The sequence below is a fragment of the Egretta garzetta genome, unplaced genomic scaffold, assembly GCF_000687185.1.
Source record: "Egretta garzetta isolate BGI_Z169 unplaced genomic scaffold, ASM68718v1 scaffold42, whole genome shotgun sequence".
Classification (NCBI taxonomy): domain Eukaryota; kingdom Metazoa; phylum Chordata; class Aves; order Pelecaniformes; family Ardeidae; genus Egretta; species Egretta garzetta.
The window spans coordinates 217,584-226,398 of NW_009258782.1; the positions used below are offsets into that span (position 1 = coordinate 217,584).

Consider the following 8,815-nt stretch of genomic DNA (forward strand, 5'->3'; position numbering starts at 1 on the left):
CGCCTCACCCCCCTCACACACGCACCCCTGCCTCACCCCCCCACGTTAGCACCAGGTGTTGCTATCCACCCGTTGCCTTGTTGCAGTTCCTGGGTCAGCTGAAGTGGCTGGAGGGGATGGAGGGAGGGCGGGGGGGAGGGGACGGGAAAGCTGAAGTGGCTGGAGGGGATGGAGGGAGGCAGGGTGAGAGGTGAAGGCACCAATGTGGGAGAGGGGTTTCAGAAGATGCTAAGTGAGCTTTAACCAACAATGGATGGAAAGTAAGAGACTTCAGTCACTTGTGTTGAATAATGGGGTGGAAGAGGTTTCGTTTCTTCTGGAAAATAGGAACATGGGGTCGTTCAGTACCAGCTGTCTGCTATGGAGCCAGTTTTGGTTGTACTTCTTCCTCCAACATTCCTGGTCTGGGACGGTGTCTGGGGCCGGGCTGGGACCTGCCTGCAGCCAGGGAGTCCGTGGGGGCTGGAGGCCAGGGCGGCTGCGCCCGCGGCGCCGTGGTCAGGGTTGATGTCCCACTGGGCCTGGCTGGCTGGCGAGTGGCTCGGTGTGTGGCCTGAAGGTGCTGCAGAGCGATGAGGCCGTTCGACGTGGGTCGCTTGCTAACCGCCATCCATCACGAGAGGTTTAACACCCCTGTTTGTTGCGGGTCACTTTTTGCCAAGAGAGAGGATTGTCTTCAAACCCCTTTTTGTTTTTATAGGTAAAATCTGAAAAGGTGGGGGTTTTTGGCTGGCTGCTTCCCTCCTACCCCCCTCCTGCTTTTTCTTGGCAAAGGGTTTAGATACCTGCGACTGCATTATCATTGTCCTGAAACCTGAGCAACAATGAGGGAAATGCATTGGTCAGAATTTTATTGTCCGCTCTCTCTCAACCTGCAAACTGTTACCTGGCACTTGAGAGAAAAGTTGTTTCTGTGAATGTCTTGCTTTTCCTCTTTATCCCCTGAAGATGTAAACCTCTTTCTCCTGTTTTTGATGTGTTTTTGAGTGAGAATAGGAAAAACAAGATCTGGTGCTTCTACTTAAAAAGGAAGGGGCTTTCTGCTTTTAATATTACTTTATTTAGATCTCTGTTATAAATAATTTTAAAAAGGGCACAGACAAGTATTCTCTAATGCACTTATTTTAATGAACAATTTAAGGAAGGAGATTGTTCCTTGAAAAAGCTGTCTTTATTCTTTGTTTCAGATAAACCAAGGAGTCGATATGCTGTGAATAGCTCTAGTGACACCACAGAAGATCAAGATGGGGACTCCAGGTAGGGAAAAACATTGAAATAGAGTTTGAAATAGAGGAGACGTGGCCTCTTGCTGTCCTGCCTGCTGGTTCAGTAGGCAAATTCTCTTGGACTGTATTGAAGACAACCTGCCAGAAAAGGAGCAAGTTAGTGCTTAGCAATGAGGCATTTCTCACGAGGGAATGCTGTTGAATCTATTGTTTGCTGGGTAGGGTATAGGTCAGGTAGTTTGTGCTCATCGGAAAGGCAGTATTACTCTTTCAAAGCTAGGAGTATTAATACTTCGGCAAAATTCCACTTTTCTTTACCTGCCTACCTCTAACGGGATATATTTTCCAGTTGCCTCAAATTCTTCCCTAGCTCGTGTAATTGTCGTATGGAATTGCTGTGCACTAATGAATAACTAATTTTGTTTCTCCAGACAGAGCTGCCCTTGTGTCTGTGGAATGAAATAGTAGCTTAGAAGGAAACTGAGGCTTAAAGATAGTTTTTCAATTGCAGGAAATCAGTGGGTAACAAACGCACTGAAAATAGGCAGTGTGGTGTTCGGTGTGCGTGTACGTAGGGATGGACCCTCTGATTAGTTTTTGTAGAAAACTTGAAAACTTCTGCATGGTTCTAAATTTATCACTCTCAGATATGAAACAAATCTGGGGAAGAAAAAGGTTTTTTTGTCTGTTGGCCCATAGTTCAGTTGCAGATCTCTTTTGTGTTTTAATCTCCAGTATTAATAAAACAGGGTAGTTGCTGGTTTTCTCTCCTGTAAGTCACTTGCCCCCAGAAAAGAAATTCAGATCCCAACCTTGCAAAATGTAAGCTTGTTCCTAACTTTATGGCTGAGAACGTTTTAGCTGAAATTAAAATCACTCATGACAGTGAACTTCATCAGTTCATATGTTTTTCCAGGAGTGGGATCTTACAAAAGCACATCTTGCTTAAGGTCATTTGTATCTCTTGCCTCTTCTGGTGTCCTTGGAACCTTCAAATGCAGCATTCTGTCGTGTCTCCAGTACGGTACGGGGCACAACTCCAGTGGGAGAAAGCTGTGGTTTTGTAAGTTTGGTGATAGGTGAATGGTGTTTCAGACTGCTGTGAACAGCAGCTGGTACGCACATTAGGAAGGCTCGGTGCACACGTTTGCTGGTTATCTCAGGGATTTTGTTGGTTGCTGTTCAAAACCCTGGCTCTAATATTTCCCTGGATAGATTAAACCGGTGTTGGAATGCTACCAGCTTCTGTCCAATACTGATTCTTGTTGCCTCTGCCATTTTGGCAGGTTGGACAAAGCACTTAATGCCGAGTTGTGTTCGCTGGATGTTGCCTGTGGTGCTGAAGTAGCATGATGTGGTATGTAGCTACTACCATGATGGAGGGAAAGCTTTTATCATTTCAAATTATGGTCAGATGAGGAAACTGCTAGTATTTTCCTGCAACTGGTTTTAAGTAGGTTGAATGTGCTGGCAGGTAACCTACATTAAACAAAGAATTACATTATTTCATTGTAGTGGTGTCCAGAGCTCTGGGCTTGAAAGTTAAAGCTTAATCTCCTGGTCAGGTATTTGTTATTAAGCTTTTAGTGTTTAAAAGAATTTATGATCTCACAACCGAGCTCACTCAGTGCAAATTATCACGGTTCTGAAGCATTGAATGAAAGGATAGTAAGACAGAAATCCCCCTCTGCAGTGATGGTCTTCAGAAAAAAGAAGTTGTCGCTTGTACAATTTGGTATATAGCAGATTCATGCTGCTGTGTCCACACCTGGCTTTTACTAAGGTCAGTGTTTATAAGCCTGATACCTATTTAGATGAAATTGTGACATCAGCCAGCACAGGTCGGTTAACAGGAAGCTCCTTAATATCTCCCGTGGATCTTTCTATAGCTGCCATGCAGGTGAAAGGGAAATAGAAGAAGAGGAGCATTTACATTGCTCTGAAAATGTTGGTTCTGCTCGAGGTCAGATACCGACGTCCAGCTGCTTGTGCTACTTACAGGGCTGGGCATCTGCATTCAGAAATTCAAAGTCTCTTTCAAAATTGTGTTGGTTTCAAGTCTGTTTATTGAAAAGTTTTTTCCCAATACCGGTGTAATCAGGGTTGTAAGTCCAATGCATCCCATACAACTGATGTAGCAGCTAAATGTAATCTTCTCTTCAATCATAGCAGCTAGTGGAAGAAATCACCGATGCTCTTTATGTACCAAGTACTATTAATTTATGTTAGACAAGAGGTTTGTTGGCAGTTAGTATCTTCCACTGCACTTACTGATACAGGTGGAAAAAATACGCAAGTTTTAGGTATGCAGGCCCTCTTCCAGCCCAAAACAAAAAGGGATCTTCAAAACTGTGTGCAACAGTTTGCTCAGTTTTGATTTGTATCAGACTGGTTTAGGAGTAGCAGAAGTTGGTGCTGCTGTGGAGTAGAAGAGATTCTAAGGGGAGAGTGGAGGCAGAAAGGTGCAGGCGTCTTGGAGAGAGCGAGATGTATATGGTTTGTAAACTAGGGAAGGAAGGAGTTTAACTGTCATATGCTATAAAACCAGGATTGTCATTGAGCCCGTGGGGTTGGTTTTCCTCACCGATGTTATGAATTTTCGCTCCTGGGCTCCTGTTTGGAATGTGTTTTGTATGTTCCCTTTGAAGATCAGGCTGGAGAGACCAGGAATGGAGCAACTGGTTTTGAGAGCGCTGTTCCCATTCCCCCAGTGGCAGCTCTGTCCCTGTAAGTTCGTTCTTCCGCAGTGCTGTGGCGTAGCGGTTCTCTTCCCGAAACACGCAGGTCAGTAGTCCATGGAGAGATTTCATCAGCATGAAGACCAGTCTCTTTTCTGGTGGTGGTGATTTTCTGATTGGAGTTGTCCTTGATGAAAGTAATTTATTAAGTGGTTTCATATTATTTCTGAAAGGCTTCTTCAAGGAAGAGTTGGCAAAAAGATTCCGTTAAATCACCACATATCACTAGCATCTGTTGATGTTTTTCGTGGCACGAGTTGAGGCTTTGGAGAGGGCAGACTGCTAGTTTGGGTTGATGGTGTACGGCAAGTTTGATAATGTTGAAAGGTTGTGTCTTTCCCATGTTTTCATGTTCAGTAGCAAAGGTTATTTCAGATTTATCTTGTTGCTGCAATAGTTCTTCTGAGGGTTGGAGTCATCCTTTTTCATACTGGATGCCTGTCTTTATAAGTTACTAGCAATCTAGCACCAATTGTATCCTAGATAAGGTTCAGTACTGCTTTTTTCCTAAGCTATTGGAATCCAGATCAATTACTTTTAAGCTGATCTCTCCTGCAGCAGTTGAGTTGTATGTATTTCTTTATGGCCTTAGAAAGGACAAAATTAGGACAGTTTAGATGCCTTAGCTCTCCATTTCCGTATTTGGATGCATAATTGGATTTCTTTTAGTCTTCAGACTCAAATTTCCTGGTCATTGTTATGCTTTTTGGTTTTTTTTCTAATAGACAATTGCAGCCTATTCATGTCAATCCTACCTCTAGGTTATAGATGTGTATTTGCTTATATTAGTTTCAACTCAGTGGAGCTGTGTGTTTGGGTCTTCAGAACGTAGATTTTTCTTCCTTTTAAAAGCAAGTCAAGCAGCAAAAGTGGTTGAAGGTGTGTTGATGGTGGCCATGCAACAAAGAGGTATTCAGAAGAATATGTCGCTGTCAAAACAAATTGCCTGTCAAGCCCGTCTCTTTGCTGGCTTCTTCTCAGCCTTTCATAATTTGCTCTCTTCTAAAACATCCTTCAGTTTTTGGATGCTTTACCAGGAATACATACCCCTCACAGCTTGTGGAGATGCCTGCCAGTCTTCCCCCCACAAAAAAACTCGTGAGGCAATTACTCTTTTGGAGCCATAAGATAATGCTTTGTTAAATTGGTTTGGAATGTTTTTTGTAGTTTGTCTGAAGGTGGTATAGTCAGCAAGCAAACATTCTAATGAAGATGCATGTATAGTAACATATGTTATACCAGACTTTGCATTTCTTAGTAGCGTAACTAACTGAAGGAGGTTTAGCAAGTTTGACAGCACTGATGTCATTAATTGGCCAAACGCTTCTGTTATAAAAAAAGTCAAGTTAGTGACAAACAAGGACTTGAGTGTCCCTTTCTAACAAACAGTAGTTCTCCTGTGATAACATTTCTGTATCCTCTGTCCCTCTTTCACTGGACTCCAGTGTTCTTCCTTGTATTTGTTCTGAAAGGCTTCCTTTCTGTAAGGCCGTGCTTTTCCATTCATCCATCCCTTTAACCACCCTCCCTGTAATATCACCTCCTTGTACGGTTTGTCATTTGGGATCGCTCTAGGTTCCCTTTTCAACATGACCAGTAGAAATCTGCTGTGTTTTGGATTAACAATTGTTGGAGGTTTTTCATTTTCTCTCCCCTTAGTAATGTGGACAGTATAAAGCTTTTATCCAATTCATTTTTCAGTATATTTGGGAAGTTTGTCTCAGGAAACAACTCCTTTTTTTCCTGGTAAAGAAGGTTTGCAGGTTCTTTGCCTCGAAAACTTTTTCAGCCTACTCTTCCTAAGTTTCTGCTTATTGCCTGGGGTGGACAGAGATGGGAAATGACTTCATGCTGGTGCCGTGATTCTGGACAGACTTGTACCTATTGTTTAGATCCCTGGGGGGAGCGGCGGTGGCTCTGTGTGCAAGGCTCTTTACAGAATCCTGGCTGCGCATGCAACAATAAATGTTTGGCATCCTCTTAAGCCTTGTGGGTATGGAAGCACCAGAACCAATTGTGAAGAGCTGTGGGTCATTTGGGGCTGCACAGGATGTTCCTTTGGTGAAAATGCTAGTAATAGCCTAGAAAAGAAACCGGAGTTTAGAATCTGCTCTAAATCAGTCTGCAACCTCTTCTATTTACTCTTAAGGTAAGCATTAATTAATACGTACAGTGTAAATACAGCTCCATAAATGCAGTGTATTGTGGGAACACATTACAGCAGCCAGTGTTAGCGAGAGGACCGAAGTGCCTTAGCCAGGTTTCTCTACGTTGTCAGTCTAAAGCCTGCAATATATTCTTGGAATTCACCTATCATTAACTTTTTACTCTTCTCAATAGTTTATATTTCCTTTACAGGAGTTTAACTCTTAATAGTTCATCCTAGTTTTTAATATTATCTCTCTTTTTTTTTTTTCCTTTAATTTTTTGTACTTGCCTCGTTTATTTTCTTTTTGTTGTGTTTTGTTTTGTGTTTATGGCCATGTTCCCATTTCAGAGACCAATGTCCTCTAACTGATGAGCAATTGGTTTCGGGGTAAGACCAAACGTTCTAAACAATCACCTTTGTCTAGAATGGCTTTCTTTTCTCACCCTCCTTTTAATTGTGCTTTGTTTCTGGTTTCCGTTTTACACCAAATGATGAGATAATTATATGCTAAATCACAATGTCTGTAGGAAATGTATTGCTGAAGGTTTATGCCAGGGTAATGACAGAGGTCCTACTAACATCTCTGTGCTTCCTGTAGGGTATCCAGAATGGGTGTGGTACTGTCCCTTCTGTCAGTTGAGAAAAGTTGTGATCCTCCAAGAATGCAACAAGTGTGGCCTTGGCGTTGTAGTTATTCCAACAAGGAGCCCTAAACCAAATTGCCTTCTGATGAGCAATGACTTAAAAGTACAGATCAGCGAGTAAACTATTGAATCCCACAGAAATTATGGAGAGCTCTTCAGAGACCTGGTTTTGAGCAGCTGTTCCAGTTGCTTGTTCTTGGTGCCCCGCTAAGCTAAACTGGATGATTGCATTATACCCCCTTTTTGAATGTGTGGAGGGAAAAGTGCTTATCTCTACCCAGGGCCCCAAAAGTATTAAACTGCATCTCTACTCCCTGCTTCACATGAAGACGCTCACCTAGATACTCAGCTCCCATTCTAAACTACTTCAAAGAAGAATTCTGTATAAAACCCTTGCTTTGAATTCCTGTGGCATATAAATAGTTATTATCCATTCTTGGAAAAAAAAAGAATTTGTGTTTGAGATTCTTTCCCCCTCCCTTGCTGTGTACTAAAGCTAAAGCAATTCTTGGTTGAGCTGGGCTTCCAGAGGAGGTGCTGGGGACAGCAGTCGATCTGTACTAGTGTGGTTTGTACCGTACTGCTGGATTGTCTCCTGTTGCTGCTACGCTGAGCTCGTGATAGGACTGGCAGGGTATTTGGGGCAAATCAAAGCTTTTGTTTCTTGTATTTCGATTCTGCTTGCTGAATTCCTTAGAACAGGAGAGGTTTGCTTCCCTCTGGAAATCACAATGCTCAGACTAATCTCCCAAAAGGAGAAGGGACTGTTACTGCCCAACTGTGAAACCTAATCTGCTTCTAACAAACCCTTGGGCTCTGAGGAGTCAGTATTTTTAGGTCATTGTAATACACCCCAGAGATTAGAAAATCAGTATTAAAACATCTAAACAAGAGTGTTATTTTCTAAGATGAGATGATGAATTGAAATGATGGGAATAATATATCTGCTGTCCCTCAATCTCCCTATCATCCCAAGGCTTAAGAAGTGTATGAATTATATAAAGCGTTGGCGGAAAAAACCCCAAACCAGCAAACCCAATAAATCTAGGCTGTCAGACGAGGAGAATGGGGCTGGAGTTGAGGTCGCTCTTGGGAGAGCCTGCGGTGATACCAGGGGTCTGTACCCATCAGGTAGCACCCGTGTAACCCATCACAGGTTTATCTGTCCTGAGCGTGTTATCTGGCTGCAGTTGCAGTACTCTCCCAGAAAGAGGAGTTTCTGCTAGTGAGAAGATACTAAGGACTTTACAAAATCAACCTTTTAATCTCCTGCTCCCCACAGAGCCACATACAAGGTGGGGCAGACAGGGCTGTCGGTCTCATGAGCTCTCCTGGGGAGCTGCTGAACTCTTTCGTTTAGCACCGCATTTATCTGTTAAAAGATCTGCTGGTGTAATTGCTTGTAAAAGTTAAATCAGTGGTGAAAGTCATCATAATGATCAATTTTCCAGCTCCCAGGATATCCCTTGCCAAGGCTGGGGGAGGGAAGAGCAACTCATTTTTTTACCAGCGAGCAGGCATTTTCTAATTTGCCTCCTTCTCCCTCCGCTCCCCAAAACATATGCTCGTTTTGGATCCGTTGCTATTACAGTCTTCCTGGCTCCATGATGAGCCTATTACAAATGCAGCTGAACGGGGCAAATAGAGGGAGAAAAGCTCACTGTCGTCATGGTGACTTTTTTTTTTTTTTCCTATTTCGAATGTGATCTCCAAGGACTGTTGGTCCAGGCCCTGTTTGAGGACACTTTGCCCTTTCTTCATGAACTCTCTGCATCGCGTAGCCCAGTGCGGTGGCCAAGGAGCGTGGGCTCGGTGGCCCCAGGAGCCTCTGGCTAGGCTCCCCATGTTTCTCCTCACCCTTAGCTGGTTTTGGAGCAGAGAGGCCAGAGGTCTGGAAGTTTGTACGGAGCTGCTCCTTCCACAAGCCAAATGTAAGCAGTGTGCTGTGGTCAGGATGACCTGTTTGTACAGACACTGGGGGCTTTGACAGCTCGTAAAGCACCTGCATTGTCCTTCATCTTCAGTCTACGTAGGGCTAATAAAAGCAATGCCCCTTGG

The 8,815-nt window shown here is 43.4% G+C and overlaps 1 protein-coding gene across 12 annotated transcripts in view; it reads left to right on the forward strand.

The window, feature by feature from the left end:
• Nucleotides 1-647: 647 nt before the first annotated feature.
• Nucleotides 648-8,815, forward strand: part of NPRL3 (NPR3 like, GATOR1 complex subunit) — a 57,166-nt gene continuing 48,998 nt past the window's right edge. For 8 of the 12 annotated variants that reach the window (XM_035889107.1, XM_035889105.1, XM_035889106.1 and 5 more), the window contains exons 1-2: nt 1,188-1,257; nt 6,462-6,500. The gene's annotated coding sequence lies outside the window, so the exon portion shown is untranslated. Of the gene's footprint in view, nt 701-1,187; nt 1,258-6,461; nt 6,501-8,815 lie in introns of those variants that run through there. The other 4 variants (XM_035889108.1, XM_035889111.1, XM_035889119.1 and 1 more) reach the window with 2 other exon arrangements.